The 15,727-nt window shown below is 40.1% G+C and overlaps 1 long non-coding RNA gene and 1 pseudogene across 3 annotated transcripts in view; one reads left to right on the top strand and one right to left on the bottom strand.

The window, feature by feature from the left end:
- The window catches only part of LOC137202994 (uncharacterized), a 615,935-nt gene that overhangs the window by 55,609 nt on the left and 544,599 nt on the right, over positions 1–15,727 (top strand). The window lies entirely within an intron of this gene.
- LOC137202687 (ribitol-5-phosphate xylosyltransferase 1-like) lies at positions 687–2,685 on the bottom strand (annotated as a pseudogene).

The following is a 15,727-nucleotide window of genomic DNA, read 5'->3' as shown; positions in this document are numbered from 1 at the left end:
ACTACCTTATCTGGGTATTCTAATTTGAAATCACATTGGTATAAAGTGGTGCCTTGTTGTTATTTCAATGATTATTTCTTTGATTATTAGGTGGATTGAACATTTCCCCATATTGTGTCTACTAATTATAATTTCTATTTTTGGATGCAAACTCTTTGATTATGCCATATATTCATTTGTGTCCAGGGACCCTCAGTAGAATTCTTATGAAATTTTCACAAGTGCATTTTAACGTAGGTATTAACCCTTTGCTTATTTAATTACTATAAATATTATTTTGTATTTTGTATTTCTTTCCATTAAAAAAAATTTTAGCATAAATTTTGAATTTTTAATGATAAAATGATTGGTCCTGTCATTTGTAATTTCTTCTACTGCTTCAAAACTTAGAAAATTATGTCAAACTTAATGTCAACCTCATGTGGCTGTAGTGCATGGAGGGGAACTTAATGGTAGTGGGAGTTGAATAAGGAAATCAAGACAGAGAGAGCTAAGGTTATACAATAGTTTTTTTTTTTTTTAATTTTTATTGAAGTATAGTTGATTTACAGCATTGTGTTAGTTTCTGCTGTACAGGCAAGGTGAATCAGTTATACATAAACATATCCACTTTTAAAATTTTTAATTAATTAATTTTTGAATTACAGTTAACCTTTATTATTCTTTAAAAGTGAACTTTCCACAATATTAATAAATCTCATTTTTAGCTCTGCTTTGAAATATTGATACCAGTGAAGTAACCTTTTTCTTCTTTGAATCTTTTCTTGTAAAATTATAGTTTTCTCTTTTTCTAAAATAGGAAGTTCCTTCCAGTTCTTAATAAAGATAAAGGGAGCATTCATGGACTTGAGTAACTGCAGAGGAGCATTATGGTAAACAGATGAATTTCCACAGCTGCCAGCTGTCATTACGTCTTCTACCATGGGAACGGAGCCATAGGAGCAAGCCTCTTATATTCTGTAACACTCTCTGTTTACTCCTGCTGGGCACAATGTGAGATCACTCTGAAGCAGAGCATCTTGATAATTCTTAAGGCTTTCACTTGTTTCTTGAGGCTGCCACTGTTCTGTTGCTGAAACCCAACAAAGCTTATCATTCCCATCTTGTTTCAAAATTCATTAGTGCTTGTCTGGATGAATTTTCATAAATGATTCCTACAATATTACACAAGTATGGCCCTTCATATGCAGCATTGACCAATTTGCCTCCACCACAGGAAAATTCCTGTATGTCGCTACTCCTAAAGGCCATTGAATAACATCCATGTTATTAATCCAGGGGCTGTCATATATTATGAAAAGTAGTTCCACAGAGCCTCCATTTCTTTTGAGAAATTGGTTTATCCATTCATTATTACAATGTTCATTTGCAACCAAAACAACAGCAAGATGCTGGAGTTTTTGAGTTTGCACTAAATTTTGTGCATAAAGTAACCACTGGGTGGCAAAAAAGACCTTTGCTTTTTCTCTTCCATTTGGAACGAGTACCACATTATTCTCATCAACAGAGAAGTACCCGGGGACCACAGCTGGACCAGTAATGAAGCTGTAATGTGTTCTTCCAACAACTAAATTTCCTTCTCTCCGCTGAGCATTCACATCAGTGGGCTCAAGTAAACCTTCAAAAATATGCTCCCAAATACAAACCAATGGCAGCTTTGCCCCAGATTTGTACATGGAAGTCTTTTTTCTCTTTTGTGGACTTATTTAATATCTGAAGTCTGTGTTTTTGCTCATTTTTTTCATCTTCTTCCCAAGGATTCCATTCTTCACTTCTCAAAGTAGATTGTCTTTTCCAGAAGTTTCCCAATTATTTCCTTCTCATCCAGAGCCATTCAGTGATGACTAATAAGTAGAGGGCACATTCCTTATCACTGAACTTGCACATAGGTAAAGAAGGCTGGAAAAGATGCTCTGTGTTTTCAGAGCATCTTACGATGTTCTTAGGTGTTTACGAACACCTTCCCATGTGCACATGCCATTGCTCATCTCATCATCATTATCACCTCAGTGCCCTTCCTGTGGCTTTGATGCTGGCCATTATCTTCAGGGCCAAGAAGTGCAGGTTACTTGGATTTGCCTTTATTTAACTATTTGTGATTGAACCTTCCTTCAGTTTTCATCTGGGGTTCAGCTGATTGAGGCTGGGATTGGCTGGGCTTGGTTTTAGTCTATGGCTTGGGTCCAAGTCTGCTCCATATTCTCTCATCCGCTATGGTCCAGCAGTTATTGGAGTAAAGGTTCTGAGCCCCACATCAGGCTTCCCAACCTGGGGGTCTGGCAACGGGAGGAGGAATTCCCAGAGAATCAGACTTTGAAGGCTAGCAGGATTTGATTGAAGGACTTCAACAGGACTGCTAATATGTTGGAGGGTCTCTGCAGAGGTGGGGGGTGGCTGTGGCTCACCGCGGGGACAAGGACACTGGCAGCAGAAGTTCTGGTAAGTACTCCTTTGTGGGAACCCTCCCGGAGTCCGCCATTACATCCACTTTTTTAGATTCTTTTCCCATATAGGTCACTACAGAGAATTGAGTACAGTTCCCTGTGCTATACAGTAGGTACTTATTAATTATCTAATAGTTATATTGTTAAATGGAGTGTGTGTGTGTGAGAAACGTTTTCCCAGAGAGGAATTATACTGTCGTTCCTGAGAAGTATTAATACTGTTGGCATGGCTGGTACCCATGACGCCCAACTGTGCAATAAGAATGAAGAAGGGAGCGTGGCACTTTCTGAGAAATTTAGCTTCATGGAGGTAGCCACCTAGTTTATTCACATTCAGAATAATTTTGTTTTGTTTTGGTTGCTTGAGATGAATGGTTGTAAATAGAAGTCTAACTAATGCATAGCTTTGGAAAGGAATGAAATCTCACAATGGTGCAACTGTTGCTAAATAACTTCCTGCGTGTCTGCAAAGTGGCCAGTTTCAGAAGGATTGGGGAGATCTCATCTTGCAACATGTTGTAACAAAGAAGGAGGGGTTAAGAAATCACACCTCCTCATTGCTACATGACTGTACTTACAATTACCAAAGATTTTCTGGGATGTCCTTAATTCAGATATTCTTTTTGTTGATCTAAGGTGCATCCTACTTGTCCCATCACGGGTTCCAACTTCCATTCAAAAAGCAGAGTCACCATAGGAATTCGGCAGCAGATCCTGAGCTTTTCTCACCCCCACTCCTCTCTTCTAACCCATTTTGCTTATTTTCATTAACAGAACAGAACATAACACTTTTATGTGCCAATTCTCAGTCTCAGAAGCCCTAATGGTTCTTTTTTATACATTGCAACAAACCCAAACTTCTTTTGCCATCTTTAAAGACTCTGCCCTACTTAGGTAACTTTCCTTTTCCTACTTCCTGGACACTCATCTTTTGCTCTAGTCAAGTACCTCTGGTCTCTTTTCCTTGCAGTTGCCCTGTTCATTCCCACCTGTTATCCCATTGCTTTCCTTCTGTCAATCTGTTCCGGCTGCTAGAACAGAATACGCTAGACTGGGTGGCTTATTGACAACGGAAATTTATTTCTCACAGTTCTGGAGGCTGGGAAGTCCAAGATCAAGGCAGATTTGGTGTCTGGGGAGAGCCTGCTTCCTGATTCATAGATGTCCTCACGTGGTGGAAGGGAAAGGGGGCTCTTTGGGGTCACTTTATAAGGGCACTAATCCCGTTCTTGAGGGCTCCACCCTCATGGCCTAATCACCTCCCAAAGGCCTCACCTCCAGATACGGTCATATTGGGGATTAGGTTTCAACATACGAATTTTGGGGGAACACAAACATTCAGTCTATAGCACTTTCTTTGTGTAATGCTTTCCTCCTGGAATGCTTTCCCTCCTTTCCTCGCTTAAAACTAGACTCACTTGTCAAGCCCTAAATCAAGTCTGACATTAAACAAAACAAAGCACAGCATAGAGCTTACCCTCCCAGGGAAGTTTAGGTGCCATTGCATAGGTAAGTCTCTGGGCAGAATCTCACCCATCAAAGACTGCTCTAGCCTCTCTGAGATGGATTGGTGGTTCTCTTTTATGTGTCTACAGTTTTTTGTTGAGCAAGTGCACATCTGTTGGGCAGTATTCAGATTCTTAAAGGATCCTAGATGGGCCCCAACCCCCAAATGTGATCAGTATATTGGATGTACTGGCTTTGGGTGCTCTGCCAGGAGGAAACAACTTTATTCTTTCTTACCACTGCCTTCAAATAAAACCTTGATATAAACTCCATTCCAAGCTCCTGGATGGTGGCTCAGGTTTTTGTTTTTCTGGACGTGGGGGATTAGAGCAGTTTCAGTTATTAAAAATTCTAGCCCAATCAAGACTTCAATCGCATGTCTATTAAAAGATTCTCCTTCCATGTCCTCCCAGAGTCTTGAAGTGGGAAGTGGGGGAGGCAGTGTCTGCCTTTTCTTTCTTCCTCTTTCTACCTCTTGCATCTACTTGCTAGATGCTCCAGGGTTAGGTAGCAAGGAGGGGCTAGAAGTTGAGGAACTTTTTTTTAGAATAAACCTAGTTGGTGTTAGTCTGCAAAAACCCTCTGCATAGTCGACATCCAAATACTGACCATTTATCAAATAGGGTGCTTTTGTTGGTTCTTTGGGGACACCCACCCTGTTGGAGACCTCTGAGGTTGAAACATTTCCTGATGTGGGAGAGGTAGTCTCCTGCTGCCCTCTTGTGTCATGCCCTCAACCCTACTCCAGCAGTTCACACTGTGTAACCTTTTTGCTGAGGCAGTCTGGACCCTGGTGGGCAGTGTTCTTAGATGGGGTGCTTTTAAGGAGGCTCTAGCCTGGCTCTCCTCTGCAACATCCATTTAGCCCAGGTTACCTGGCATGTTGCCTCTCTAAATCCTAGCAGTACAGTGTTCTCTCTTTGCTCTCCATCATAGATAGCTCCAGCCGGCCTCTCCCCTTTGGGCTTTACTAGGTGAGAATCAGGCACCAGTCTCTGTGTTCCCCAAATTCCAGGAAACACAGATCAAACCCTCTAGTGATAGGCAGAAAAATGCCCCCCACAGATGTGCCTGCCTTAAGCCCTGGAACCTGTGAATATGTTACCTCACATGACAAACTGTTGCTTTTCTGGAAGCTCCTCCTACGCGGTTTGGGAGGGCAGTGGCGTAATTTTCTACACCATGGGACTAACAATCTTGTTGGCACTCTTTCTTGTATATAAGCTAATGGTGGATGTCTTGGTGTGTCCAGCACATTATTTAAGCACCCTCACTCGCTCAGTCACAGTGTAGAGGCAGAAAATGTCCCATTTAATATTGTTGGACAAGTTTTGTAAATCTTTGTCCCTTGTTCTGTGTTTCAGTACAAGCACATATAGACCATTTCTAAGCATTTCCATTACTCATTAGCTACCTGAATTCCTCTGCTGCACTAGGACTCCTTGATGGAAATCCTGTTACTGAGTGTCCTCTGCATTTTGATGAACACATCCCTCATGTTGGGCTCTGTATATTTTTGCTCCTTTTTCTGGTCTGAAATTAATTTCTGCAACCAAGTCAGTTCCTTCACTTTCTCATTGTATTTTATGCACATTGCCAGCAGGACATCATGCCTTATGTCGACGCCTTCCAGAGCATAGGTAGAACTTCAGGTTTAGGTGGGTTGGAGGGGCTCTAAAGATCAGCTCTTTCATTGCTTCTTTCCTCCCACTCCTGAATTTTGAATCATCTCTCCTCACTGTCATCCAGGATATACAAGTATGGGATCCAGGGGGGGTCATACTACTTCCCGTGTTTATTCCATTATGGAGATTTTCTTTGAGCTCCTTGAAGGCAAGGACCAAATCTTATTACCATGGCAACACCAGCCCCAACTCAGATCCTGGAGCAAAGCAGGAAGTCAGTGAATGAATGAGTGAATGAACAAATATTATTGGGCCCAAAACTGGCTTCTCTGTGGCTTCTATAACATCTTCCTTGGGACGATTCAGAATGATTTATTAATTCTCTTCTTTGCAGAATGACCTTTAACTGTATAAAGCTATTTTGTCCTAATTGAGTCTTTTCTTCTCCTATATTTTCAGTCTCCCAAAGGATATTTCTACACATCAGTTACAACCCTTTCTACTTTAGTTTTCTGATAGCCTCTTAAGGAAGGTTCAGTTTTCTGGAATGAATTCAGCATGACAGTGGGCCGGAAGTGATTGCGTAACTATTGCAAAAGGCTGTGGTTTGAATCTTTCCCAAAGTCTTATCTGAGCAGCCCAGATGCAGCACTGTGCCAGTAGTCACAGCTTCTCTGTTTCTCATTGTGTAGTCTGCAGATAGCCCTGCTGAGGGCTGAGGGTTTATATGGAAGGCGTTCATGGTGTGTTTTAAGTGTAACAGGATATCAAATGGAATTTTTCATGGTGTCTTGATATTTCATCTGAAGCCCCAGTGCTGAGAACAAAAAGTGATAATTATCCCTAGATTTCTGCATGGTGTACTAGCGCTGCCATATGCATGCAGAAATTGTGAAAAGACAGCAAAACTGGTATCAACCTTCCATCACATACTTCCAACTCATGCAGGAGAAAGGGTTTGATTAAAGACTCTCTGGGGTAGTGGACGGTACTGTGGCATTTCCCTTTCTCTTCTTATGAGGTGACCTTTGAGAGAATTGGGGGCTCCAGTGGTACCCTGGGATTGAAATAGAGCAGGGTGGAGAATTCATGGAGAAATGGATGTGTGTCTTTGGAATTTAGGGATATGAATGAGTGGGACCTGGTGCTTGCTTCCTGCCTGGTGAGTCTGGAATGCGGGAGGCTGGTCAGAACAAACAGTGATCCCTAAATGAGTGAAGAGGGCAACAGTGAGCATGTCTGCGCTACCAGAACTTCTAGGGGTGAGGACATGCGTCTTCCAGGAGTTACAGTGGAAGACAGCTGGCCTTGAACCAGGAGCATTGCTGGTGGGGTGAAGGGACCCCAGCAATAAGCTGCTCTATGATATATTTCTGAGTAGGAGCTGAGCAGTTTGCAAGAAACTTCTGGGAGAAGTGGGAGAGTGCATTTGCTTTGGAGGGGGCTTTCCAGCTGGCTAGTCCGCACAGTGAGCCTTTGAAAGCCCCACAAATGACCCCACTGGAGAGAGCCAGCAAATGGGCTCCTACCTCAAGACCAGGGTCTGCTGTGTTGTAACAGTACCGGCCATGAAAGAAACACTTGCTTCTTTTCCTCTAATCCCCCTGCCCCATGCTTTGACCCTGGAGAAGCCGGAAGCAGCAGTGGCGGGGGAGGTGGGGGGGAAGGACAGTGAAGGAGATGGAGTAAGGATAGACAGTACTTCCTTTCCGTGCTGTAGGCTGTAGTCACTATGCCTTAGGTTGGGGTGGAGCTGGGGTATGGTGATGGGGGACTCTGATTTGAGTATGTGATTGAAGTTTTAAACAGGACTTTTTAATGAGTTTTTTTTTTTGGTCTGTGAAAAGCGGCATGTGGGATCTTAGTTCCCAGACCGGGGATCAAACCCCAGCCAAGCAGTGGAAGTACAGAGTCCTCACCACTGGACTGCCAGGGAATTCCCTAATGAGTTTTAATTCTTGAAAGTAAGTTTAAAAATCTCGGGTAGACCTGAGATATTGCCCAGAGGTGGGGAAGGATGATTTGACAGAACATGTTGGGAAGGAGTGATTAGAGAAAAATAAAACTATTACCTGGTGTACACCACCAACTTTAGCCTGTCTGGTAAACTGATTAAATAAACAGTAATTTTAGGAAAATTACAGGAAGGCCGGGCCTGAGGGATAGGTAGGTAACAGACTATTCTCTGGAACCTTGGTATTATGGACTCTTTGTTTTTCTGAAGTTTTTAATATTTCTGTTTAATATTTTAAAAGTTTTTATTTTGAAATGATGTTATAACGACAGAAAAGTCGCAAAAATAGTACAGAGTTCCCAAATACTCATTTCTCAGCTTCTGCTAATGTCAACATCTTATATTGATATAACCATAGTGTAATGATCAAAACCAGGAAATTAACATTGATACAATACTACTAACTAATCTATAGACATTATCTGAATTTGCCAGGTTCCCCATGAATGTTCTTTTTCTGTCCAGAATCCAAATTGCGATCCCACATTACATTTACTATCCACAGTCTCCTCCTTAGTCTTTCTTTGTATCATTAAATTTTAAGATTGGAAAAGATATTAAAGGTCCCCTAGATGAATCACCCAGTATATTCTTGAATCCCCTCTATAAAAATCCCTGCTAATCAGTTTTTTTGGTAAGAAGACACCTCTAGTGACAGTCTGTTTTAATGGAGCCCAGCTCTATAAGGAAGTTCATAACTGTGATTCTCTTTCTTAAAGCTTCCACTTATTGATTCTGGTCCTTACCTGGTCCTTGCCTTTAAAATAATCCTTCTATATGATGGCCTTCAAATATTTGAAGACCATTATATTTCTACTTGCCCTGAAGCCCCATCCCCCATTCCTGCCACCAAATCCTCTCTTCTTTAGGCTGGCCATCTTCAGTTCCATTAACTGTTACTCATATGACATGGTTTTAAGTCATCTCACACGTGGATCACTCTATCCCAAACAAGCTCCAGTTGTATATACAGGTGTAGATGTGGGTCTCTCTATTTGTCTATGTGGTGCCTGAACAGAGAAAAATCACGTATCATTCTCCACATTCTGTGTCCTATCTCAGCAGGCCAAGATTACATTAACATTTGGTTCGTTTTTATAAAGATAAGCAGGGAGTAGTTAGACATGCTAATTAAATAGCCATTTTTAGTGAACTTCAGTGGGTGATCCAGACTCCTGTGTGAGTTGCTAAGACAAGTTTGGTATCTTTCTCAGAGATATCTTTGGGCATGGAAAGCTGGACAAGGTAAGAATGTTTTCAATACAAATTTGGATTGACAAGTTTCCAATTGAAAATCATGGTGCCTGGCTACAAGTTCCTGGTATATCTTCTCCAAAAAAAGAAAAGGCAATACATTTTCAAAAACTAGAATAAACTTTTAATGTATTGGCAGAACCTGGGAGAACTTTCATTTACTGAACAGCCAGTGGAAATGGATTGAGAAATGCAATGTGGCCGGAAATAGAGGAAGTATTTTTGCTTAAAAATAATAAGAGGTACAAACTATTATGTATAAAATAAGGTACAAGGATATATTGTATAACATGGGGAATATAGCCAGTATTTTATAACAATTATAAATGGAATATAACCTTAAAAATTGTGAATCACTATACCATACACCTGTAATCATATAATATTGTACATCAACTATACTTAAGTAAAAAAAAAAAATTAAAAAAAATTCTCAAAGGACTATTTTTCAGTCTTCTACTGCCCGTACCCTGGTTCAAAATGCAGGGTATGTTTTGACCTTACCTGTACAGTGTGGGTATTGCTGGAGGAGAGGCCTGGAGTATTCCTCTCCTCACAGTTCCCATGGGTATCTCTCTTTCCTCATACTCTCATAGTCTGTAATTTCCAGAGATGTATGGCAGGAAAGCACGAAGGGATTGGGGTTGGTGCATTTCATCTTGGAGATGAGCCCTAGTACGAGTTAAAGCTAGGACACTTTGCATCTGTTCAGAGAGTGAGAGAACCAACAGTGGAGATGCAGTAACACTAGATGAATTTCTGCTTGATCCTGGGAATTGGGCCAAGGAACTGTCAACAGCTTTCTCTCCAGAAGCGGATTTCAGAGTGGAGTTATACTAGCACCTAAGTGATGCGAAGGAGAAAAGCAGTCCCTGACATTCAGGAACTAGCCCTTGGTGTCATTATAGGCTGGCCTGCGCTCAGTTAAGTTTTGATGTGCTCTTGTTGGACATGAGTAGTTTCACAGGACATCAGCATCAGACAGGGCCACTCCATGACCAGGATGCTTCAAAGCCAAAACAAAGAGCACTTGGTAATTATGTCTGAACACAGACAACACATGAACATTGTCCAAGTCACAAAATACCAAGAAGCCTCTGCCAGCTAAAATGAGTAATGGCTGTTTCCTTGTCGATTATACCTTCCACCTTGCTCCATTCTGCCCTCCCTATAAATCAGTCTTACTAAGATACACAGTGATAAAATTGTCCTGGCTTTCTGACACTGCCTAATTCGCCACATCACCCAATCAAAGCCCAAATCCAAAAATAAGTTCTTTCTACATCCTTGTACTGAATTGCCCTGTGGTTCCCCATGTCATAATTCTGTCTTACTACAACTGGTAATAAATCCAACTTGTTCAATGCAAAACTGATTGGCCTTTGGTTTGAGGGCGAAGGACAGAGAATGGGATGATACCTACTGGGCAAATACCAATTAAGTGTTAATCTCTTTTCTTTCAAAGATAAGCAAACAATAAAATGAAACAAGACATGGGGTCTAGGGAAAAAACTACTGTTGAATAAAGAAAAAAGAACAGCATCCCTAGACTCGGTTGGGGCCCCTAGCTATACATTTCTATAACTTCCAGTTTTGTACTGTTCATCGTAGAATTCTGAGGAAACTAATATTTATTAGAAAAATTAAAATCCTAATTGGAAGTATTAAGGAGCCAAACTAATACTGTAGAAAATGGAAGTGGTAACATTGAGAGGAAACTTGAGAGGTTTTCCTAGACTGAAGAGAAGGATAATGGGAAAGCACATAGTAGACCTACAGTGATTCAATCCAAGAAGGATTTGTGTTCATAATGAAGAAACAAGAGCGCTTTTAATGGAAGCAGTGCTAGTTACTGCAGACTCGCTTGCTCAAAACGCATTCCAACCCTCTAGTAGTATGTAGAGCCAAGTCCCACTCTTCCCACAGTTGCCTGCAGTTTCGAATATGATTTAGGTTCTTCCAAGATGACGCACTCAAGTGAGACTGGATTTAGAAGTGAGTCGTGTGGGAGAGAAGCAGGTAGGGAGGTCAGAGGCATCCAGTTTGCTGGTGCTGATTATGGCAGAGGCAACTCTGGAGGCAGCTTTCCAGTTCGGCGGTCGGCTTCCTGGTGGGGGCAGAGGCGGCAGAGTTTTGGAGCCAGCTGGTGTGGCAACAGCTCTTGTCTTGGCAGGAGCCTCCTGACTCTACACTGCCCTGTGGGGGCCGGAGCAGCAGCTGTACTGGCAGCCCAGTTCTCAGACGTGCATCTGGGAGTCACTCACGGAAGGTCAGTCTAGAGCAGCACTCTCCTATAGAAATGTAAGAACACACGTACATCGTTTAAACTTCTCTAGTAGCTGCAGTTGCAGTCCAAAGAAATAGGTGACATTAATTTTAATAATATATTTTGTTTAACCCAATATATCAAAAAATAGTATAATTTCCACATGTAGTCAAGATATCACTTTTTTCGTACTGATGCGTATCTTACCTGAGACTAGCCACATTTCAAGCACTCAGCTGTCTGTGGCTCCTGTATTGGACAACACAGGTCTAGAGTCCTTTTTTTTCCATTTTCCTGGCAATTTAGTAAATAATTTAATACCTTGTAATAAATTTCTCTCTGCTTAAACTTGTGGGTTGTGTTTTCCACAGTTGAACACTGGCTGATATAGAAGCAATACCAGATAAATAAACATAAAAAGGACTCAATCTGTACCAGCAAAATGAATGAAAAGAAAACCATACTTAGACACACTGGTACAAATTCTTTGAACTGCAAAGATGAAAGAACCTCAGATGCATTCAGACAGCCTCCCTTGCCCCCTTGTAAATCTATTAAAGAAAAATATACAGATTGGCCTTAGCCTTCTTTCCTGCAAAGATAAATGGCAGAAGGAAATGGAATGATGACTATACATTTGGGGGATAGAAGGTATAGCTTGAGAATTTTATACTCAGCCAAGTTGTTTTTCAGGTGTAAACATAGCAGAATGACAGATGTGTAAGGGCTCATGAAACATACCACACATAGAGCTCTCTTGAAAAAGTTACTCGCTGATGTTTTCTTTTCCATATCAACCTTCTCCTGTTTTGCTTCTGCCTCTTTTAGTTTCATAATTTCTTGTTCTTTTTTTTTTTCATGGCTACTTAAAAATTAAAAAAATTACTTTTCTTGAGGATACTAAAATACATTTATTTAAAAAAAATTTAAAGTGTGTCATTTTAATTTTCTTTTAACAGCGATTTCATCCATTGATTGTAATGGAGTTGGTGTTCTTTCTTAACATTACTTTTCTTCCTGTGTTTTGGATTTCGGTTTGCAGGCCCTTCTTGAAAGGAAGATTTTATATCTTTATTATTCTCTCTGCCTATTTTCTCTCTCTGATCCCCTGCACCCCGACTCTTGTGGTTTTGAGGTTTGTCTCCACCTGGTCCGTGGGGTCCCCAGGTCTTATATTGGCTGCTTGGTGCTCCTGCCCCACAATGATGTTGGGGATGTCACAGATACAGTCACTGAGCCCATAGACAGCTTGGCTGGCAGCCAAGTGGAAAGGCTGAAGTGTGCCCTCCTAAGCTTGCAGCATCACAGATGCCGTGGTCAAGGTCGCAGGCAGCCGCTGCTTTCAGTTTCCTTTCTTGAGTTGGGGAGCCTCACTACAGGCCCTGGTCTCAGGCCAGGAGCCTGGCCTCCCAAGGGGTATTCCTATTCCTGTCGCTAGGGGCGATAGTCAGCCTGTATGCTCTGGGCGGGCCCAATTATTTGTTTCCATCCAGAGTTTATTCTAGTGGTTGCTGCATCCATGCTCACTGTTTGGTGCCTGTGTTGTGCTGGTTATTAATATTATCAGTATCAACCTGACCTGTTAACCCCACAGAAGCTGAGTTTCTGGCCACTTCAGATTGCTTCTTGACCTGGAGCCCAGGAGGCCTGTAGCTTTCACTGCTACATCTAATGCTTTGTATTTCTGTTCCAGTTCTGGGCATTTGTTCATTTTGTTTTTTAAACAAATGTAAAATTTAAAGTTAAAAAAATAAATAAAAATTGAGGTATAATTGACACACAACATTATACAGTTGACCCTTGAACAACTCAGGGGTTAGGGGCGCTGACACTCTGCACAGTTAAAATTCTAAAAATCTGGGTATAACTTAGCATCGGCCCTCGGTATCTGTGATTCCTCTACATCCTCAGTTTCCTGTATCCACGGTTCAGCATTGGCAGGTTCAACCAACTGTGGACGGTATAGTACTGTAGCATTTACTGTTGAGAAAAAAATCTGTGTACAAGTGGACCCATGTAGTTCAAATCCATGTTCAAGGGTCAACTGTGTTAGTTTCAGGTGTTCAACATAATGATTTGATATTTGTGTATGTTGCAAAATGACCACCACAATGTCTAGTTAACATGGCTGTGACTTTTATTTTCTTCTGTATTTTATTTATTTAAAAAATATTTATTTATTTATTTGGCTGCACTGGGTCTTAGTCGCGACACGTGGGATCTAGTTCCCCGACCAGGGATCGAACCTGGGCCCCTTGCATTGGGAGTGTGAAGTCTTAGTCACTGGACCACCAGGGAAGTCCTCTTTTGTATTTTATCTATCAATAAAGGAGCAGAAGAGAGGACCTCAAGATATATACTTACAATGTCATCTTGGCAAGAAGTTTCTTAAAGATGTGGTCTAGATGACCAAGACGTATATCAAAGTGAAAGTCATAGTATTAAAGTATTGCAGTATTTTAGTTTTAAAGAGTTGGTGGAGAGTGCCAAAATTTACCAAATAAAGTCTAATTAATTGACTAATTGTAGACACAAAACAGAATGTGTTAACATTCTTTAAAGTGAATATATATGATTTAAAAATAATAATTTTCCTAAAATATAGTGTTATTATAATATGTGATATAATAATGGAGGTGAGTGAAAGGTAATAAATGCTATAAAATTAATAGACATTGTAAACAAACACACATTCATTTAGAAATGGGAAAAAAAGAAGAAACAATTTATATATTTCATAGTTTAAAGTAGAGATTAAAAACGACAACTATAGACGATTTAGAGAATATGGGAAATGAGAACATCATAAGGAATGAGGCCAAAATTGTGTTCAGCAAATTGATATTCTTAAGGGAGTTCATTATTCAACAAGCAAGCATTCAACCTAAGAAAAACAAACTGAACCAACTTAAGGAAAGCAGTGGTAAGAATGAAATATTAAGTAAACTATTAACAGAAATCTCTGACTTAGAAAACAGAAAAACTGTAGAATTAATACATTAATTTAAGAGCCAATTCACTGAAAAGCCAATATCTTTGTCAAGAAAACCTTGGGAAAATAGAGACGGAAAGAGAAAAAAAATTTTTAAAGAGAAATAAGATAAAATTATAGGCATAGAAGTGGTTAAACTTTTATATTAAAAAGTTCTCTTCTGTAAGAAGAATTACTGAAGTTTATACGAATGGAACAATAGGAAGGCTGGGACTTGTTGTAAAATACAGTGCTTCGGGCTTCCCTGGTGGCGCAGTGGTTGAGAGTCCACCTGCCGATGCCGGGGACATGGGTTCGTGCCCCGGTCTGGGAAGATCCCACATGCCACGGAGGGGCTGGGCCCGTGAGTCATGACCGCTGAGCCTGCGCGTCCGGAGCCTGTGCTCCGCAACGGGAGAAGCCACAACAGTGAGCAGCCCACGTATGGAAAAACAAAACAAAAAAAATTTACAGTGCTTCTTGGCTATGAGATGAGTAAGGTCTGAGGATCTAATGTATAACATGGTGGCTATGGTTGTTAATACTGTATTGTGTTATTGAAATTTGCTAAGATTTTAGATCTTAAATGTTCTCACCAAGAAAAAAGAAGATAAATATGTGATAAAGTGGATGTGTTAATTAACAAGATTGGGGGAATCCTTTCACAATATATACGCCTATCAAATTATCATTATGTATACTTTAGATATCTTACATTTTTATTTGTTAATTATGCCTCAGTAAAGCTGAAAAAAATATAGGGCTCCATTTATAAAAGGTGATTGAGGAATAAATGAAAGAATATTGGCAAAAATGTTGATTACTTTTAAGCTGGGTAGTGTATATGTGGAGATCCATTACATATTCTCTCTCATTTTATGTGTGCGTAAAAATTTCTGCAGTTAAAAGTTGAAAAATTTAAAAGAGAATGTCATGTTTGACTCTATGGTAATACATTTAGAAATCTTCCTAATGAAGTAGATGGTTTTCTGAGAAAACACATTACTAAAACTGACTCAAGAAGTAGAAAATCTGAAAGAAAAGCAACCCTGGAAGAACTTATAAAAGAATTACCTCCAAAAGAGATTCTGAGATCTGTTAATGTTATTAGTGCATTTCTTCAAGAAACACCAAATTCTTATGCTCTGTAAATTATGTCGAAACAAATGATACCATCAAATTCATTCTATAAAGTTAGCGTAACCTTACCACTAGGACCTGATAAATGAACAGCAAAAATATGAAACTAGAACAGTTTTATGTGCAAGTATTTATGGGAAATTTCTAAATGAAATAACAAAGAAATTAAACTCAGTTGCATTCAGCTGATTAATCTCCACTTAAGCAATTCATTAGATTAAGAAAAGTTCATCATTTCCTCTGTAAAACATACTGACTGATGACCACAGAAGGACGAACGCTCAAGATCAGTTTGCTCTGGTGTGTTCTTGCAGTTTTGTTCAGATAATAACATGTTTCCAAACCAGTTTATGTCAGTTTCATTTGTTTCGGTATTTATGCAATCTAATTAAGCATTTGTGTACGCTGATAAAATATGATTGTGGAAAAAAGAATTGTTCCTGTGAAAGCTAAATTGAATATATTGGGAGAACTCGACACAAGTGAGGCAGTAAAAAAGGATGAGAC

Source organism: Pseudorca crassidens, chromosome 11 (assembly GCF_039906515.1).
Source record: "Pseudorca crassidens isolate mPseCra1 chromosome 11, mPseCra1.hap1, whole genome shotgun sequence".
Taxonomy (NCBI): Eukaryota; Metazoa; Chordata; class Mammalia; order Artiodactyla; family Delphinidae; genus Pseudorca; species Pseudorca crassidens.
Note: the sequence above shows the minus strand (reverse complement) of the source record. Positions and strands in the feature narration are given on the sequence as shown.